This window comes from Acinonyx jubatus, chromosome E1 (assembly GCF_027475565.1).
Source record: "Acinonyx jubatus isolate Ajub_Pintada_27869175 chromosome E1, VMU_Ajub_asm_v1.0, whole genome shotgun sequence".
NCBI lineage: Eukaryota > Metazoa > Chordata > Mammalia > Carnivora > Felidae > Acinonyx > Acinonyx jubatus.
This window is the reverse complement of record NC_069397.1, coordinates 79,919-98,238: the sequence shown is the minus strand read 5'-3', so window position 1 is coordinate 98,238 and position 18,320 is coordinate 79,919. Positions and strand designations below refer to the sequence as shown.

Genomic DNA, 18,320 nt, shown 5'->3' with positions numbered 1-18,320 from the left:
TTTGGTTCTCGATCCTCGAATCTTCCTTTGGCCATCCAGTTTCCACAGGAACAAACTCCACGAGGAGTATTTAACTTTACCTCTCCAATATCCAGGTTACTCTAAGTTCAGGCAATTATTTATCCGTCCTGGAGCTAGTAGCACCGTCGTCCCTAATTCAGTCATAATGTCCCTTTCTAGCAAGGGAGTGGGGCTCTCTGACTTTATCAAAAAAGAGGGCGGAAAAAAAAAAGTCTCCCCATATGCACCCCAGGGGCTGAGAGAAAAATTTAGTCATAAGTTTTCTGGAGACGCCTCTAAGAGTTACGCGGCATTTGGATGGTTGGCCGGGGAAAGGACGGAAAAGGCAGTTGAGTGTCAAGAAGGAACTCAGGCGGTTTTCCTTCCGTCTTCCAGAGTTACCCGAGGCTCTGGGTTTCAGTGGACAGTTGGTTCAGGGGGGCCACTGTGATGAGCCCCAGGACCGATCCGTTCCCTTCAGGGACACTGGGTATCTGAGCCCTTGCAGACTGAGGTCCCCGAGGGCATCCGGATCTCCAGTGACCGTCTCCACACAAGGGGCCTGGCTCATGGGGTTTCGACTTCGGTTGTCCCCTCTGAGAACACTTGTGTTTCCAGTGCCCTGAATGGCCTCAGATATGGCACTTGGTGCCAGGACCTTGGGAAGTCTGGTGTGACATAGTATGTAAGGCCGAGACTAAGGCCTTACATTTTTTTAAAATTATTTTTATTATTTATTTATTTATTAGAGAGAGTGAGTAGGGGAGAGGGAAAGGGGGACAGAATCTGAAGCAGGCTCCAGGCTCTGAGCTGTCAGCACAAAGCCCAACACAGGGCCCGAACCCATGAACCGCGAGATCATGACCTGAGCTGAAGTCGGACACTCAACCAACTGAGCCACCCAGGTGCCCCAGATTTTTTTTTAAGCCTTCTTTCCTGTTCCTGATTCTCCTTTTAATCTCGATAGTCATATATCCAATTGGCAGCTTGTAAAAGCTCCTCTAGGGTCCCTTCCGGACCAATAGCCAATTTTTGTAGCTTCCTTTGAATATCAGGGGCCAATTTTGTCTTTTGGACAGATTTGTCCTTTAGAATCTTCTCAGCTTCAGAGCGGGGAGGCCTTTCCAGGAAGGCCACCAGGCTCTTGTCCTATGTCTGTAAAATAGTGGCTAATTTAGCATAATTTAAGGGTTTAACCTTAGACCTTAATTTCTCCAAAACACAAGCTTGGAAGTGGCAGCGATACCAATCCCTCAGTGGGATTAACATAGTCTCAGTTTGGATCTTGGGGTGGAACTGCCTGAAATCCAGTAGGGAACTGGGAGTTCCCTGAAGGACCTCCAGTCCCATGGTAATCAGTTAAGGAGTTCCTCATCCCCACATCTCTCAGCTGCTGCCAGAACCCCACATTTCTCTGTCTCATTAAGAGTCTGATTCAACAAAAGCATTATATCTTTCCAGGTCAATTAAAAAACCTACCTAATATTCTGGAAAGCCTTTATATACTTATCCAGATCATCAGAAAGTGTACCTAGATACCCTTTTGCCCCTCTTAAATCTTAGAGCGAAAAAGGTACTTGTAATCTTGTCATGGTGGTGCCTCCCTGGGTTTCTCCTTCTGGCGCTCCAGCTTCTTGTAGGGGAAACACGCCTGCCACGCTACGGGGAGGGCCTGGGTAAGGTGGGCAGCAGGGGGCAGAAGTGCACGTTTGAGGTCTGGGTATATGGATGGAGGACCCGAGGCGGAGGCTGAGGTGAAAGCCTTCGCTTCCTCCCTCTCTAGGTCTGCTTTGGGTACAGGCAAAGGGCCCTCAGTTGTTTACCCTTCTGATGACTGGACTTCAGAAAGGGTTGGCCTGACACCTACCTCGATTGTCTCTTAAGGCCCCCAAAACACTGAACATAGGGACTTCTCCCCATTTCCCCTCACATTTGCAGATCAAGTCCAATCGTAGGGTGGCATTATAATCGGTATATCCCTCGGGCGGCCAGGTTTCCTCCTCCAATTTGCCTTGGGGCCAAGCCTCGGGGCAAAAAGAAAATGAGTTGCTTCTTCTTCAGGGTTTGTGGATCAAAGTCATCCCAGTTTTTCAGAACGCGTCCCAAAGGGGTATTGGCCTTGGTTAGGGAATTGCCCATCTATAGGAAAAAGAGAAAAAGGCATCCCTTATAGCTGGCCAGGAGAAACCTCATCTTCTAACCCCGCATTTTGGCTGGCTACGGGATCGGCAGCCAGAAGCCCTGTCAGTCTCTCGAGCTGCTGGGAGTAGTTGCTCTTACCCAGGCTTGATCCTACTTCCGAGAGCTGACCTGGTCTTCCCTGATTTCTCCTACCCGTTTCCCGCCCGTGGGACCTTGGGAGTACAGACTGTGACCTTGAAAGACTCCCATGGTTGTTGAGGGATGCATTAATTTAATTTATCCCAATAGTAATTTACGTATCGATCATAATAAAACCGTTCCTCTTTACAAATCTATTTTAAAAGGCTAGCGAAAACCGTTGGCCCCCCCACCCAAGGATAAATTGGCCATTGAAGGGGGGCTAAGAGGGCCAAAGTCGACATCTATTCCCCTGCCTTTTTTTCAGCAATGCCCACGTAAATATGTTCCAGCCATGTGGGTGTCCATTTCACAGTCACTAGATTGGTACAAGTTGACATATACTGGGCTCAGTGTAGCAAAATGGCCCCATGTATCCCGGTAAAACCCTTCTCATATCTTAGTCACCCAACCCTCATATGGCACAGGCATCCATTCCTCTGCCTTGCAGAAACAACACAAATGTGGCACGTTTGGAGGCCGGCAGCAAGGACATTACCATCATCTCCCCAGCCTTTGGATCAAAGGAGGGGCAATTTCAACCAAGGCTTGAGCAAATCAACTCAAAAGGGCGTGCTGTCCTGCTCTTTTGGTTAAAATCATAGTTTTTTCCATCTTTTTGGGCAACAGAGGAAGGAAAAAAACTATTTTTTTTCCCAAAAGCAGACCAACAATCCAAGAAAACTTTGTCTTTTAACAGAGAGTAAATCAGAATTTTAATCTTATACCAGTGGTTTCGCTGAAGTGAAACCAACCTGAGCATCTTATCAGGCATCTGAGTTATCACCACTAGTTTGTCACCTTAGCAACAGGAAAGTTCTAGAAGAGCCAGCCTTGTGGTACCTCCCCACAGAAAGGTTCTGTCTCCCAAATAGCAGAAGTGCTTCACCCCAACTACGCAGGCCACGGCTTGCAGGGCTCAGGGATGCCTCCAGCCAGCTGTGGCACCAGGGGCGAGTTCCCTGGCCAGCGAGGCCACTCCATAATGAAGATTAGATAGGGTCACTTACGTCATGAGCAAGGAAAGGGCCTGGCTGTGACAGGCTGTCTTAGGATTCACCATTGCCGTCCTGGACTGCTAGGCATGGAACATCGTGTGACCAACATGAAGGTGACCCACTCCACCCTCACACACTGTGCTGGGCGGGGGGGGTGGGGGGGGGTGGTTAGCCTGGGGGGTGACAGCCCTTTTGTGACACCAGCTTTGCTAACAGCCCTCCAGGTATGTTCATACCCACAGCCGATGGTCGTGATGATGACATGAACAGGCCCACACTCACAGAGGGCTTTGTGCCATTCAAAGATTCCAGGTCAGAATTCGAATTACAAGTGGCCACCTGTGTCATCAGCATTGTGACAAGCCATCCTATGCCTTCTCAGTTCTTCTCCCAGCCCACTGATGGAGGGTCACGTTCCCCTCCCACAGACAGCAGAATCCTGCCAGGAGCCCACGCTCAGCAGAGACATCCTCACCATCCCCCATGTTATCACCATGACAGCTCAGAGAGGTGGGTGTTGTCCTGTCCATTTTACAGACTGAAAATTTGAGTCTCAGGGCATTAGATCCTCCTTGTTGGCAGGAAACACAGTCTGGAATGATACCATGTCACCCCCTTTGCCAAAGACCATGACTAGAGACAGCAGACAGAATTCAGACTCTCCAGGGATGACCCACAGAGCACAGAGAAGAGCCATGCCAGCTTTCAGCTCCCAGTGCTAGGGGCACAGTATCATTGGTCAAATGTCTCCCCACCCCCACCGGGAGCCCAGCCCTCCACCTACTTCTGGAGGCCAGGAGAGGTGGTTGCCTCGGGGGCTGGGGAGAAACTGGACAGTGATCTGGCCAGTCATCCAAACTAATATGTGGAGACAGAATAATCACCCCAACAGGCATCTCTGGGGAGGACCCGCCAACCAGAGCTGGGGTGCACTTTGGATTTGGGGTGTGGGGTATAAGAGCTCCCTCTCTTGAGCTCTCCTATTTATAGTGGCAAGTTGGTAGTGATGGACACAGGGGTACCAGCCTCCCCTCCATCTGGTCCTCACTCTCTCTGCTGTTCCTCCCCCACAGAGCCCCAGTGACCTGTGTCACAATAGGATCTTGTAGACATGACTGTGACCTCCAAGCCTGGGTCATAAAAGACAATCACCCTGCCAGGCTGTCTCTGAGAGCAGCCAGCCACCATGCCCTGCAGATGCCCAAGCAGTCCTGTGGAGAGCCATGTATGGAGAGGAACCAGCCGTGTGAGGGATTGCCGGGGAAGGGAGTCTTCCGGCCTCAGTCACACCTTCAGATGAGACCACAGCCCCAAACATCCACCCAACTCCTCCCAAATTGCTGACCTCCAGAAACCAGGAGAGCTCATATGTGTTGATTGTTATACGACTGTAAGTCTTGGAGTACCTGGTTGGGTAGAAGGAGGCAGCTAGCAGTTCTGCCCCCTGATGATGAGACGGGACAATCATATTGTCACCTATATGCACCCCACACATGCACACAGAAGTTTTTAAATGTAACTGTACATCACCATATTTAAGCTAACACCAGCTGCTATCTTAAATAAATCCTAAAGTCTGCACAGCTAACACAAGAGGGAGGACATTGTGGAGGACACGATGTGTCTGGTGGTTCTCCTCCAAGCAGGAATTATGGACCCAAGACCTCTCTCCCCTGCTGGCTCTCCAATTCAGTCCGAAGATGGGGACAGAGACCACGGAAAGGTCACAGCACTTCTAAATCCTCTGGACTGGAAGTGGCACTTGCTGGACCCACTCATGTTCCACTGGTAAGAGAGGGGTGAGTGCTGAGGATGGGCTCTGGCCTGGGAGCCCCTGCCTGGCAATAGCACCATTCCGTAGAATCCGTGTCATTAGCTACCCATCTCTGCTGTGTTCCTATTCTCTTGCTTCTGAAAATTAGAAGCTGTGTTGTGGACATTGTGGCAGATAGACCTCAAGGTGCGCCCAGATCTCTGCCTCCTGATATCCATGGGAACACAGCAGAGGTGATAACACATGTGATTATGTCCCATAAGAGTGTCACAGTGTCTCCAGTAGACACATCCCCCAGGTGGCCTGAGGAAACCCGTGGCCATGCAGAGAGGGTTCTGACCCACATGGAAACTGAGCAGCCTAAGGCCTGAGTGAGGAGGCAGGTCCTGCCTTGGGGGAGGCCTCAGATGGGACCCCAGCCCCAGCCCACACCTTCGTCTCAGGGGACCCAGCTGAGTTGCTCCCGGACTCCCGCCCACGGACACCATGAGATAGTAAATGTGCCTTGTTTCAAGCCCCTCTGCACGCACCCGTGTGCCCCCTACATGTATCCACTCACCCCGATGCCCCCCTTCCTGTACCCATCTTCCCCCCTGCACCCACCCCCCACCCTTACTCCCCCTGCACGCACCCACCTGCCCACTTACATGCACCCAACCACCTTCACCTCCCTGCGCACACCCACATGGCCCCCCCACACACCCACCTACCTCCCTCATGCACTGCCCTACCCCACTGCCCCTCTCTCCACACCCACATGTCCCTGCATGTACCCCCACCTGCCCCCTGCCCCTCTGAACACACCCACTGGCCCCCCTGCACGTACTCACTTTCCCCCCTCACGCACACACCTGCCCCCCTGCATGCAGCCAGGGGCCTCTGTCTTACATTTTCCTGACATGAGCCAGGATGTATTTTCGGCTCCTGGGATATAGTCTCTGAGATGTTGGTCTCTTGTCTTCCTGGTGTTGTCATTACTGAAATGAATTACTTTCTTGTGTCATTTCCACTCACATCTCTGCCTTTGGATTCTGTCGGCATCGAGTGCCCCCACCCGGGCGCTGTTTGGTGACCCTGGATTGGAGATCTTGCCCTCCTTTGCCCTGTCACAGGACACTGCAAGTTGCAGGGGAGAGATGAGGCCGAGCCCTCCTGGGGAGACCTGGTGCACCGGCAGGGAAGAACCCCGGGCATCACCTCCCAGAGAGGAAGAAGGGGAGCCCATGCCTGCAGCAGGTGCGGCTGAGCCCCTGCCGCCCTGAGAGGCTGCACAACAAGACTGGAGCCAGGGAAGCTCTCATCCAAGTTGGAACATGAAGAGGAGAGTTCCCCTTGGGATCTTTCTGGATGCAGATCCTACATTGCTGGAGGTTTACCTCAGAAGAAAGCCCAAGAATGGAACTTCTGACTTGTCCTGTAATGTCCTCCCTGGAGGGAAGGTCTGCATGAGTGACAAATGGTTCTTCCACGTGACCGTGGGTGGCTGTGGGGCCTCCAGGCAGGTGCTGCTCTGCCCTCAGCGGTGTCCCTGCTCTGTGCCCGTCCTCCCTTCTCCTGGTGTCTGTGAAACAAGCAGAGAAATGGAAGAGCCAGTGAAACTTGGAAGGGAAGCGTGTCCCTTTACGTGTTTGGGACCGTCAGACCTGACGCTCACGGGTTCGCTATTGTGAGTGTGGGCAGAGGAAACACCCACGGGCACTAAAAGGCTGTTGGCACGAATCATTGCTAACAGTCACAGAATCTGCAGTTTCAGGGTTTGGATCAGGTTAGGGTTAGCCCTCCTGAGATACACCAACATGTCTAACGGCCCCTCTGCCCATAAAGGTTCACGGTGGCTGGGAAGTCACCGCTTCCACCCGACGGACGGTGATAGCACCTCTTGAACCCACCTGCTCAGAGCAGCCCAGGTGGCAGGGACCCGTTTCCAGCTTGGCCTCCCTACTCTACACAGCACCTGCTCTCCAGCGTCTTCCCTGTTTCTGAGTCTCTCCTAGCTTTCCGTCTGCCTTTCCGTCCCGTCCCTAACTTCCTGCCGAGTATTCCTACAAGCCAACAGTTCAGCTTGGGCAGGGGGAGGTAGGTGGCCAGGAGAGGCTCGCCACATTCAATGAATCTCAGGACATTCTGGCTATTTCCTCCCAGGCCAAAAGACTGCCCAGCTCCCTGGGAGCATCCTGGCTGTTTACTGGCAATGAGGGCACTGTTGAAATCATCATTATTTTCAAATAACAAGTATTCACGAGGATGTGGAGAAGAAGGAACCCTCCTGGTGGGAATGCAAACTGGTGCAGTCACTGTGGAGAACAGTATGAAGGGTCCTCAAAAAGTTAAAAATAGAACCACCCAATGGTTCATAATTCCACTCCTGGGGATTTACCCGAAGGGAAGGCAATCACTGTCTGGAAGAGATCTCCGCACCCCCACGTTCATGGCAGCATTATTCACAATGGCCCGTCATGGAAACAGGTTAAGTGTCCATCCAGCGAGTGATGCCTTTATGAAGGAATATTGCTCAGCTGTAAAAAAGAACAGGCAGATGTGGAGGACGTTATGCTGAGTGAAATAAGCCAGACACGCAAGGAAAAGGCTGCGTGGTCTCACTTACATGTGGAGTCTGCTGAACAGGCAGAAGTCGAGTCTTAGGTGTGTGGAGCCCCTGGCACCCCACTCAGGCCTGCCGGGGCCCAGGGAAATCAGCGGGGACCTGCTTACCAAGCACAGAATCGTGCAAAACAACCCATGCCGTAGCCTCCATCTGGGCATCTCCGTGGTTTGGATGCAGTGGTGGGTGAGCCCAGCAAAGTCTAGTTCCGTGGTTCAACCTCAGCTGCCCTAGGCAGCATACATCCCTGTGGCTCTCTCGCCAGCCTTGCCCTCCCCAGAGAAGCTTCTAGATGTTGGGAGGGCGTCCTGAGGGTGGAGGGCCGGGCGATGGGTCTGCTCCCTTTGCTCCAACAGGGCCTTGGACCCCTAACAGCCCGAGATGATTCTCTTTGCAGTGGCCCCAGCAGCCCCCTGAGATGCAACGCAACGTCCCCGGTCAGCAGGGGCAGCCACTATAGCCCTCAGTGATCCAGCCCAAAGCCCATCAGCGCTGTGGCCGAGACTTGGGCTGCAGAGGCTGGAATGTGGCCTCTGAACTGCCTGCTGTGCACAGGTCAGGCCCTGTCTCTGTTTCTCTCTCTCAGTCTCTGTCTCTGTGTCTATCCCCCACGTGGTCTCTCTGCTGGGTGCCCTCACAGTCCAGCATGTCACATGGACACTACTTGAGCAGGTGTCCCAAGAGAAGCAGGTACAGCTGCACGGAGCCTCAGGCGTCCCATGGGCCACAGAGCCCACCTGGGGAACTGTGGGAGCCCAGGAAGAGGTCGACTGTCCAAAGCCCAACCCCCGACCACCCCAGGACACAGCTGCCTGGCCAGATCCCCTCCTGCCTGCAGGTGGCCTCCACAATCCTCAGGGTCGGTGGGCAGCTTCCCACCTCTCTTCCATCTGGATGTGACACCCTCCAGGTCCCTTGTCTTCCATGAGTATGCTGTTAGGTGTGGTGGTGGTGGTGGTGGGGGGGTGTAGATATGGCTTCTAATTTCAAGCAGGGTCTATGTTCAGGGCTCCTAAATAAGTTCAAATCTCGATTCTGTTTGGATTAGAGAAGGAAGAACATGAAAACGTGAGCAATGAAGCCAACAATAACCCATCATTTAAATCCTGCTTCTCACACTTTGTCTTGGAAACAAAAGTGATCCAAGGAATTCATGCCCAGTCTCCACCCAACAGAACCCTGCTGAGGCATCGATGGCCTTGCAGATCCTCTCCAGCAGGTAAGATGAGGCCAGGTGGATGCAGGCAGGGCCGGCTGCAAGGACAGCTTCTCCAGGAGCTCCCCAAAGTGGGGATCAGCCCGCACATGGGACTTCCAGCTAATCTGGATCAGAACCCTGTGCCCACGTGTCTGGGGACTCATCTCCACCTATCTGCAGGGCCTCCCAGGCTGGTGTGGTTCCTCCACGAGAAATGTGAAATCTTCTGTCACCATATACATTTGGGAAATGCCAGGAGCATCTCCTCGGGATTCAGCCCCAAAACGGATGGGCATGCGCACTGGGCAGGACCGAGCAGCGGAAGCTGAGTGCCAATGTGAGTGTAAGTGGTCGGGCCACCTGGCAAGCATCTGGCAGCTTCCCCTGGAGGGAAGCACTCACCTGGCCTATTAACCGGGACAAATGAAAATACATGCCCCCCACCCCCACCAAGGCTACCTGCCCCTGTTTGGACAATCACCTGTCTGGACAAGGAGGCCAGCACATCCTGCATGTTGGTGGGGGGGGGGGGGTTGGGGACTCAAGCCCCGGAGTGTCAAGGGCACAGCGCTGGCTGCCATCCGCCTCTGCCCACTGGGAATGCTCCGGGGAGGGGCCTCTAACCAGACTTGATAGAACATATAGACTGCACACTTTTGTGTGGACCCTTGACACTCAGAACCATGTCTCAGAGATTCATCTGTTTCCTGGCGTGGACCCTTCATTTTCTGGGGCTGAGTGGTGTTCTACCACGTGAACACTCCGGGATTCCTTTGTCCGCTTGGATGGTTCTTAATTTGAGGTTACAATATAGCTGCTATGAACATTCTTTCTTTTTTTTTTTTTTCAATATATGAAGTTTATTGTCAAATTGGTTTCCATACAACACCCAGCGCTCATCCCAAAAGGTGCCTTCCTCAATACCCATCGCCCACCCTTCCCTCCCTCCCACCCCCCGTCAACCCTCAGTTTGTTCTCAGTTTTTAAGAGTCTCTTATGCTTTGGCTCTCTTCCACTCTAACCTCTTTTTTTCCTTCCCCTCCCCCATGGGTTTCTGTTAAGTTTCTCAGGATCGACATAAGAGTGAAACAATATGGTATCTGTCTTTCTCTGTATGGCTTATTTCACTTAGCATAACACTCTCCAGGTCCATCCACGTTGCTATAGAGGGCCATATTTCATTCTTTCTCATTGCCACGTAGTACTCCATTGTGTATATAAACCACAATTTCTTTATGCATTCATCAGTTGATGGACATTTAGGCTCTTTCGATAATTTGGCTATTGTTGAGAGTGCTGCTATAAACATTGGGGTACAAGTGCCCCTATGCATCAGCACTCCTGTATCCCTTGGGTAAATTCCTAGCAGTGCTATTGCTGGGTCATAGGGTAGGTATATTTTTAATTTTTTGAGGAACCTCCACACTGTTTTCCAGAGTGGCTTCACCAATTTGCGTTCCCACCAACAGTGCAAGAGGGTTCCCGTTTCTCCGTGCTATGAGCATTCTTGCACACGCCTTTTGGTGAACATCTGCCCTCAGTTTTGCTGGGTAAACACTCAGAAGAGGGACTGCCAGGTTAGAGGGCATGTGCCTGTCTGCCTCGAATGGTGCTGCTGAGCCGATTTCCAAAGCAGCTGTACCGTTTCTGGTCCCCACCAGCTGCTTCACATCCTGGCCAGCACGGAGTATTGTCAACTCCAGAATTCTAGTGGGCGAGTAGTTTAAAAGTACGTTTATTACAGTGTTAATTACACTGGAGCGTTGGGGGCAGTTCTTAATTTGGCACTCCTATCTATTTCCCTTTCCTTAGTGTAGTACCCTTGTAGCTGGGCTCGCGGTCACTCAGCTGGCGACTGCGCGTCCCAGCTTCCCTTGCAGCTGCAAGTGGCCCTGTGACTAAGTTCTGGTCAATGGTATGTGACAGAGCTGATGCGTGCCACTTCCTGTCCCACTGAATCTGTGAGCATGTCCTTCCTCCCCGCAGATGCCACGCTGCCCACGGTCTGCCTGTCCACCTCTGGCAGTGTTATGTTAGAAGTAAAGAGACGTCCACCTTCGTTAAGCCACTGCATTTCAGGTCTCTTTATTACGGCAGCAAGCCGTGCCCCCAAAGGATGCACTGGGGTTGCACATTCACCTGTGGCTCTAACACAGCGACACCTGTGCTTGTTCTGTCTGCTCAGCACCATCCTTTCACCAGGGTGCTTCTCCCACCCAGACCCGAGGTTCTGTGAAGTGATGGACCCACCCTGCCCGGGCGCAGGCAGGTGGCCCAGGTCTGACTGGTCGTGGTTCCCCATCCTGTTCGGGGTTGTCATTTCACGGGTTGGGCATGAGACCCAACTGTAGTCTTCCCATTAGACTCTCAGTATGGTGAGAGAGAGAGTCTTTGTCATTATTGTGCATTGTGGTGGGAGAGGGAAACCAACCCCAAGCAGAACCAGAGGCAATCAGAGAGAGGGGAGGAGGGAGCCCAACACTGGCGTCTCAGCCCCTGGGTCTAGCTGTACCTGCAGCACTTTTAGATGTAAGTGATCCACGATTGTGAGCTGAACTTCTGTCACTTGCAACCAAGAGTCCCATCTCCTTCCCTAATGATAAACACGTTTGGGAGTGATTTTATATAAGCATCGTGCTAAGTGTGTATATAAAGTCTGGACATACCCCTTAAAATGGTAATTCATTTTTGTTAATGTTTATTATTTGAGAGAGAGCATAAGTAGGGAAGAGGGGCAGAGGGAGGGAGAGAATCCCAAGCAGGCTCTACGCTCAGTGGAGAGCCCAATTTGGGGCTTATTCCCATGCATGACCCTGGGACCGTGACCTGAGCAGAGATCCAGAGTCAGATGCTTAACCGACTGAGCACCCAGGCACCCATAGAATAGTAATTCTTAGCCTAGGCTCTCTAGAGAGAGTTTGGAGGCTCTATCCAGATGGAATCGATGGGGTTTTGAATTGTGCAGGTCTGCTTAGATGTTGATTTTTTTAAAAGTTTTTTTTGTATGGATTTTTAAAAAACCATACCATACAGTCCTGTAAATATGCTTTCTCTTATGATTTCCTCAACGACACTTTCCTTTCTCTGACTTACTTTATTGTAAGAATTCAGCATATGATGTATACAATGTGCAAAATACATACTAATCGACTGTTGATGTGACCAGTAAGGCTTCTGCTCAAAAGTAGCTATTAGTGGGGCGCCCGGGGGGCTCAGTCGGTTGAGCGTCCGACTTCGGCCCAGGTCATGATCTCACGGTCCGTGGGTTCGAGCCCCGCGTCGGGCTCTGTGCTGACAGCTCGGAACCCGGAGCCTGTTTCAGATTCTGTGTCTCCCTCTCTCTCTGACCCTCCCCTGTTCATGCTGTGTCTCTCTCTGTCTCAAGAATAAATAAACATTACAAAAATAAAAAAAATAGCTATTAGTTGTTAGGTTTGGGGGACCCAGTCATAAGTTATTCATGGATTTTTGACTGCGTGGGGGGTCAGTGCCCTCACCCTCACATTGTTTGAGAACATATCAACATTGGTACATGTAACAGATCATCATTTTTGGAAGGAATAAAACTAAAGGAGAAACAATGTTTAGCAGAAAAGCCCCCAAACCCCCTCAAACCAGCGAGTGAATAGGCATTAGCCTGAAACGCACAGCCGACACGTGATCCCACCAGATGTTGACGGGAGACAGATGGTTACTGTTCTTGTGTCTTTTGTGTAAGTTTTGACAGATGTATACACCTGTGAGACCACCTCCATGATCCAGGACATTTCCTTCACCCCCAGAGTCTCCTCATGTCCATTCAACATAACCCCCTCACCCCATGCCAGACAAGTACACATCTGCTTTCCCTCCCTGGCCACCAGCTTTCCCTGTTCTTGACTTCAGGGTCATGGGATGGGACAGTCACTCTCTGCAGGACATCTGAACTTCACTGTGATGCGGGGGGACGCACATCAGCGATTTGCTCATGTCCGTGTGGACTCTCATATGCACGGTCCTACCTCTTGTTTCTTCATTTACTCATGGGTACACATCGGGTGGTTTCCATGTTTGTGATGGTTGTAAATCAATGCCTTTAACAGTGGATAGTGTGAGTTTAGAAGAAAAACAGATGCATATTATTTTCTGAAAAAAGTAAAGTATGCTCATACCACACATAGAAATTAGAATAAAGAAGCAATATTTCTTCAGAGTCCCCACTACTCAGTTGTAACCACCAGGCTATTTTGCTGTGTTTCTTCCCAAACTGTGTCATGTGTGTGTATGTATGTATGTATGTATGTACATAAAATCGTGGAATTTGGGAAAGTACAGCAAATGTAATTTTGGTTCTTGTCTTTTGTAATGAACACGGTTGTTTTAGTGTGGGTTTTCCAGGGAAGCATAACATATATTTATCACAAGGAATTGGCTCACAAAGTTATGGAGGCTGGGAGTCCCCTGACGTGCAGCCTGTCTGCTGCAGACCCGGAAGCTGGTGGTGGGGGTCAGAGCCCGAGCCGGGAGGCCGGAGAGCGCATGCACAGCAGGTGCACGTTCTGGTCCGGGGGCAGAGAACAACGGGTCCCGCTCAGCAGCCAGGCGGAGAGGGGTTTACTACCCTTTCTGCTGTATTCAGGCCTCAGTGCACTGGACGAGGCCCACCCTCACTAGGGAGGGCAGATTCAGGTGTGAACCTCACCCAGAAGCACCTCACAGATGCACCTAGAATGCTGTTTGGCACACAGAGAGATTGATTTCAGGACAAATCATTTACACAGATAGCCATGTGGAAGGTATTCTGTTGCTAATCCGCCTTCTCAAAGACGGATTTTGTCTGTAAACTTCAGACCCAGAAAATTGACTGTTCTGCCAACATGAGACGATTATCTGTCCTCCCTGAAGCAGAGTGCTGTTTCTCTGGAGCCCCGCCTCGCTGTGTGCCTGTGCTGGACGCCGTGTGCACAGTGAAGCTAGAGGCCCCCAGAGGAGACCGCCAGGAGCCTCATGCAGATGTACAGGAACAGAGGCGGGGCAGTGTGGCACTGTGTCCAGAAGGGGCCGGTGGGGCCCTGACCAGAGAAGCCTCCAGGCCTCCCTCCCCTCTGCTGTGCCACAGGGGGCAGAGCTCACGGCCTCTCTGGGCAGTGCTCTTGCAGAGCATGGGACGGGGGCTTGCAGCATGAGAGAAGGAAGCTGGTTCTGAAAGCCTCAGTCTCCTCCCTGTGCCTTCACAGTGGGAGACTGAACATTCACGCAGCCTTGTGCCCACTGGGAAGAAACATCACCACATAGACCCCCTTCCACTTCTGCACAGGGCACACACTGTCTCTTGTTTTGCTGCTTCTCAAGGGCATCCGGGCTCCTGGAGAATCTCTCAGGACTGCATTGTGGGAGCACCTTGCGAAGCTCAGTGTCCTCAGGCAGTGGCACCTGCCCTTCCACGCATGCCGTGCTGCCCGTGATGCTTGAGCCCTGCATGCTGCCCACATCCAGGAAGTTTGAGGATTTTTCCCAGACCAGGTTGGGGAGGGGAGCCGCACCACCATGCCATTTGGCCTGGGCCCTGGAGACACCAACCGCCACCCCCACCCCCCCCCACCGCCTCACCATCTGCATGTTCTGTGGGATGTTGGTGTAGGGGGCATCCTGACTCAGGGTGAAACACCCCAGGACAGTAGAGAGTAGAGAGCAGGGTCTGGCTTAAGCTGGGGCCTGACCCCGAGTCCAGGCAGTGCAGAGCCTTGCCCAAGGGGCTGCATGAACCCCTCAGTCTTCTCCTCATGGGGACAGGGGGCATTTATTTGTGCACCTCCTCTGCCCTCAGTGAGTAGTGAGCCCAAGTTCAAGATGCCCACAATGAGGTGTCTGTGAGAGCATGTTTCCTGGCTCCCAGAAAGCACCTCTTTGCCATGTCCTCACTTGGTGGAGGGGTGAGCGAGTTTTGTGGGGTCTCTTGTAAGGGCCCCACTCCCATCCATGGAGGATCCATCCTCCTGACCTAAGCACCTCCCATAGGCCCTTCTCCTAACACCATCATCTTGGGTGCTGGGATTCTAACACGAGCTTGGGGGGCACACGACCGTTCAGACCATAGAGGTATGGCATCTCCAGCCTCACTCCCAGCTGTCTCATGAAGGAGTCTCCACCTTCCACAGACACTGCCTTCAGAAGTCCCAGAGGAACCTGTCCTCTGTTCCCTGCAGTCATGTCTTCAAAGCCACAACCTTCCTCATAGCCTCTCTGTTGGGGGTCAAGCTGCTGCACTGGCATATATTTCGGGTACAATGTAGGCCAGGCGTTCATCTGAGCACTCAGGGCTGTGCAGGTATGCTGTGACCAGGAACCCTTGTCTCCATGCCTGTGTGATGGAGCCAGTGTGTGCCATTTGCCCCGGGCCCTTCCGGTTATAGGACTTCTGGTCAGACTTGAGCCCTGGTCCCTACAAGCAGGAAAGGCTAATGTGACAGAGTGAGACTGGGCACGTTAATGTTTGCACCCCCAGGATCAGGTAATGTGCTCCTTCTGTCTCATACCCTCTGCTTCTCACTGTGCCATTTGAATTTACTTAAAGAGCCTTGTGATTCCAGCATACTAGTTTGGTCGATGAGCCTGTGTGGTCCATGACCTCTGAGGTAGCTTGTCTGGCAATGCACCTGGAGGAGACAAAGCCGTGTCTTCACCACCACCTTCAGCTGCAGCTCCTCCCAGTGCTCCAGAGGTGGAAGGAGACCTCCTGCCTGCCTTCAAGACACCGATTATGGAGACAACTGGCCCTAGCAAACAAACCCTGTGTTGTTCTTCTGTGAGTCGGACACGAGGTCTAGGCTGGCCCAGAAACAACAGTTCCTCAGGGTCGCCAGCCTCAGGAGATTAAATGTCACCTGGTGTGTAGAGCTGTGGCCTCTGTAAAATCAAACGTTGTAACTCAAACAAGAGTTAGGCACAGTCCGTTGCTCACATGTGTGCATGTGACCATGTGACATGTGCATGGGTAACCCAGACATCCAGGAGGCCCTAAGTAGCCATACGACGTCCAGACAGTCACCGTGATGGCATGACTTTGCATGCAGGGGCAGCCCTCAGGCACCGCCTCCTGACTGCTTGCTCTCTTCTCTGCTGTGCTCTAAAAAGTGAAGCTGCAGGATGGCTGGAACATAGACCATGGAAGGTAGGAGGTGGTTGCTCTTGAGGAGAGGCATGCTGGCCGCAGTGACACGAGCAAGAAATGGGGAAACTGTGAGCAGCTGATCCAAGAAATAAAAAAGCCAGTAGATGGATAAGGGGGTGTCAGGGCTGCTTCCTTGGGAACCTCATTGCTTTACTGTTCAATGAGCCATGGCCTGGCCTTGCAGACATGTGTGCCAAAGCCCCAGTGGGACCTGGGATCGCCCAGGCATCTCTACCGTGTGCTCCCCAGCCATAACTCAAGCTTGTATCCTTCTCACCTTCTGAGGATCAAGGGTATCGGTGGTCCTTGCAAAGTACATCCTATGTCTTCACAAGTTTGCAAACATCACAGTTCGCAAAGGGATGACACTGGGGACCTGGATTCCTGATGCAGTACTTTCTGACTTCAGGATGCTTATTCATTGGCAACCTGGTGAATTCTGTAAACACGGCCCATGTTTGTTAATTCAGCTGCATCAAAGATAAGATCAAATAAGGTCCTTTCATAATACATTAGTTGACATAAAATCCAATTAGATATTTCTGAAAATCTTGAGTTGACAGAGAAGGCTGCCCCCACCAGTGAGTTTTCCAGAAAACGAGCCCTGACTCATGGAGCAGCAACTCAAAGATTCATCTTGTAGTTGAGACCCTCCTGTAAGCTCCCCTCCCATGGCTTGTGTCAGGTCTCCTGCTGCTGCCAAGTGGGGATCAGCCCCAGGGTTGGCCTCCTTTCCATGACATTGCACTTGGCCTCAGCACAAGCAGATGGACTGCTGGCATGGAGGCTGGAACCGGGAACTAACAGAATCTGATCCCAGGTGTAATTTCTAAGGGGATCCAGTATGCAGAGCAGAGCCACCAGGTACACGGGGCTGGTGTAGAGAGATGTCCATGGTTTTGGAACAACCCCTAGACGCCCTCATCCCACCTCCTCCTGCCACCAGGAGATACTGAGAGATTCTATTACCAGGTGAGTGAGGGGCATCAGCCCAGGGACACGGAGGGCAGCAAGTTGTCCCCATCTCTGACTGCTCCCCACTGTGGGCCTATCCATGGCATCATCAAGACATCTTTGGCCTCAACCACTGTTTCAGGAAAACGCTTGAAAAAGCCAATTTCAGCATTTATTTCCAAGCTTCCAAGACACATCTGAGGAAGGAAAGATCAACAACAATGCAAAGACAGCCTCTCAGCCCAGCCCTGCTCACCAGCCCTGAGCTCCAGGGGTCCAGGGGTCCAGAGGGAAGGACTCATAGGGTTGGGGAAGACAGACTTCTCAGCGTTTACTCCAAAGGGGTGTCACTTTCTTGGTTTATCCTCCTCCAGCCTGGAGATATCCAACAGAATATGTGGGCTTTCTGGGAACTTGAGGGCTGTAGTGGGTGGTGCGGACATTCTAAGCCTGTGTTTTTGAGGGAAGATGCCACATGGTTAAGACCCCAGGCCTGGGTGCTCTGGGGATGGGCCAGCTGTAGAAGTGTTCAGAGGTAATGGCAATGCTCAGGGCTCTGTGGTCAGTGGTGAGCCTGGGGTCAGTGGGCCCCCTGCAATGCCCTTCCTGCTCTCCATTCTGCTCCATTGGTCTTTCTGTCTCTTAGCCCATAGCATACTGTTGGTTACTGTAGCTTTGTAATATAGTTTCAGATCAGGAATGTGATGCCTCCCGGTTTGTTCTTCTTTATACAGATATTTTGGTTATTCAGGGTCCTCTGTGGTTTCATACACCTTTTAGGATTTTTCTAGTTCTGTGCAAAATGGTACTAGAATGTTAATCAGGAGGGATTACATTGCATCTGTACATCACTTTGGGTAAAATGGACAGTTCTATAATATTCATCTTTATAATCCAGGAACACATAAGATCTTTCCATTTCTTCATCAATGTCTTATCATTTCCATGGTATAGGTTTTTCATGTCTGTGGTAAAGTTTTTTCCCAATTGTTTTCTTAACTTCTGTTGATGGTCCATTATGAGTTTGTCCAATGTAATGATTTTTGTATCTTGGTTTTGTATCTTACAATTTCACTGAGTTTGTTTATTTAACTTTTGTTTTCTTTTTGTTGTTTGGTGGAGTGATGTGGTGGAAGATGGGAACTCAAAATGGCATGTTTCTACCATATCCTAGGTCATCCACAACATCTACAGCGTAGCAGCCACTAATATAATTCTACCACAGTGTCCTTTAGTAATATGTTGCATCTTGTGAGCTGTGTCCAAGTAGGGTTTGGCCTCCATCACAAAGTTTGATGTGTTCTATGCTTTTCTGGTATGTTACT

At 51.4% G+C, this 18,320-nt stretch overlaps 2 long non-coding RNA genes across 16 annotated transcripts; one reads left to right on the top strand and one right to left on the bottom strand.

Annotated features, from left to right (window-relative positions):
- Positions 1-755: 755 nt before the first annotated feature.
- On the bottom strand, positions 756-3,513 carry LOC128313461 (uncharacterized). The gene is made up of 3 exons (XR_008294213.1): positions 3,330-3,513; positions 1,868-2,139; positions 756-1,155 (listed from the first exon to the last, which is right to left on the bottom strand). It is a non-coding gene; the product is annotated as an uncharacterized LOC128313461 (long non-coding RNA).
- Positions 2,056-10,955, top strand: LOC106980133 (uncharacterized). Of its 15 annotated transcripts, none has more exons than XR_008294212.1 (8): positions 2,056-3,430; positions 3,700-3,827; positions 4,391-4,707; positions 4,964-5,105; positions 8,091-8,248; positions 8,742-8,912; positions 9,072-9,228; positions 10,704-10,955. It is a non-coding gene; the product is annotated as an uncharacterized LOC106980133 (long non-coding RNA). The 15 variants fall into 15 exon arrangements; XR_008294211.1 differs by lacking the exon at positions 10,704-10,955 and adding an exon at positions 9,584-9,720 and having other exon boundaries at positions 9,072-9,234; XR_008294208.1 differs by lacking the exon at positions 10,704-10,955 and adding an exon at positions 9,571-9,720 and having other exon boundaries at positions 2,760-3,430.
- Positions 10,956-18,320: the final 7,365 nt, after the last annotated feature.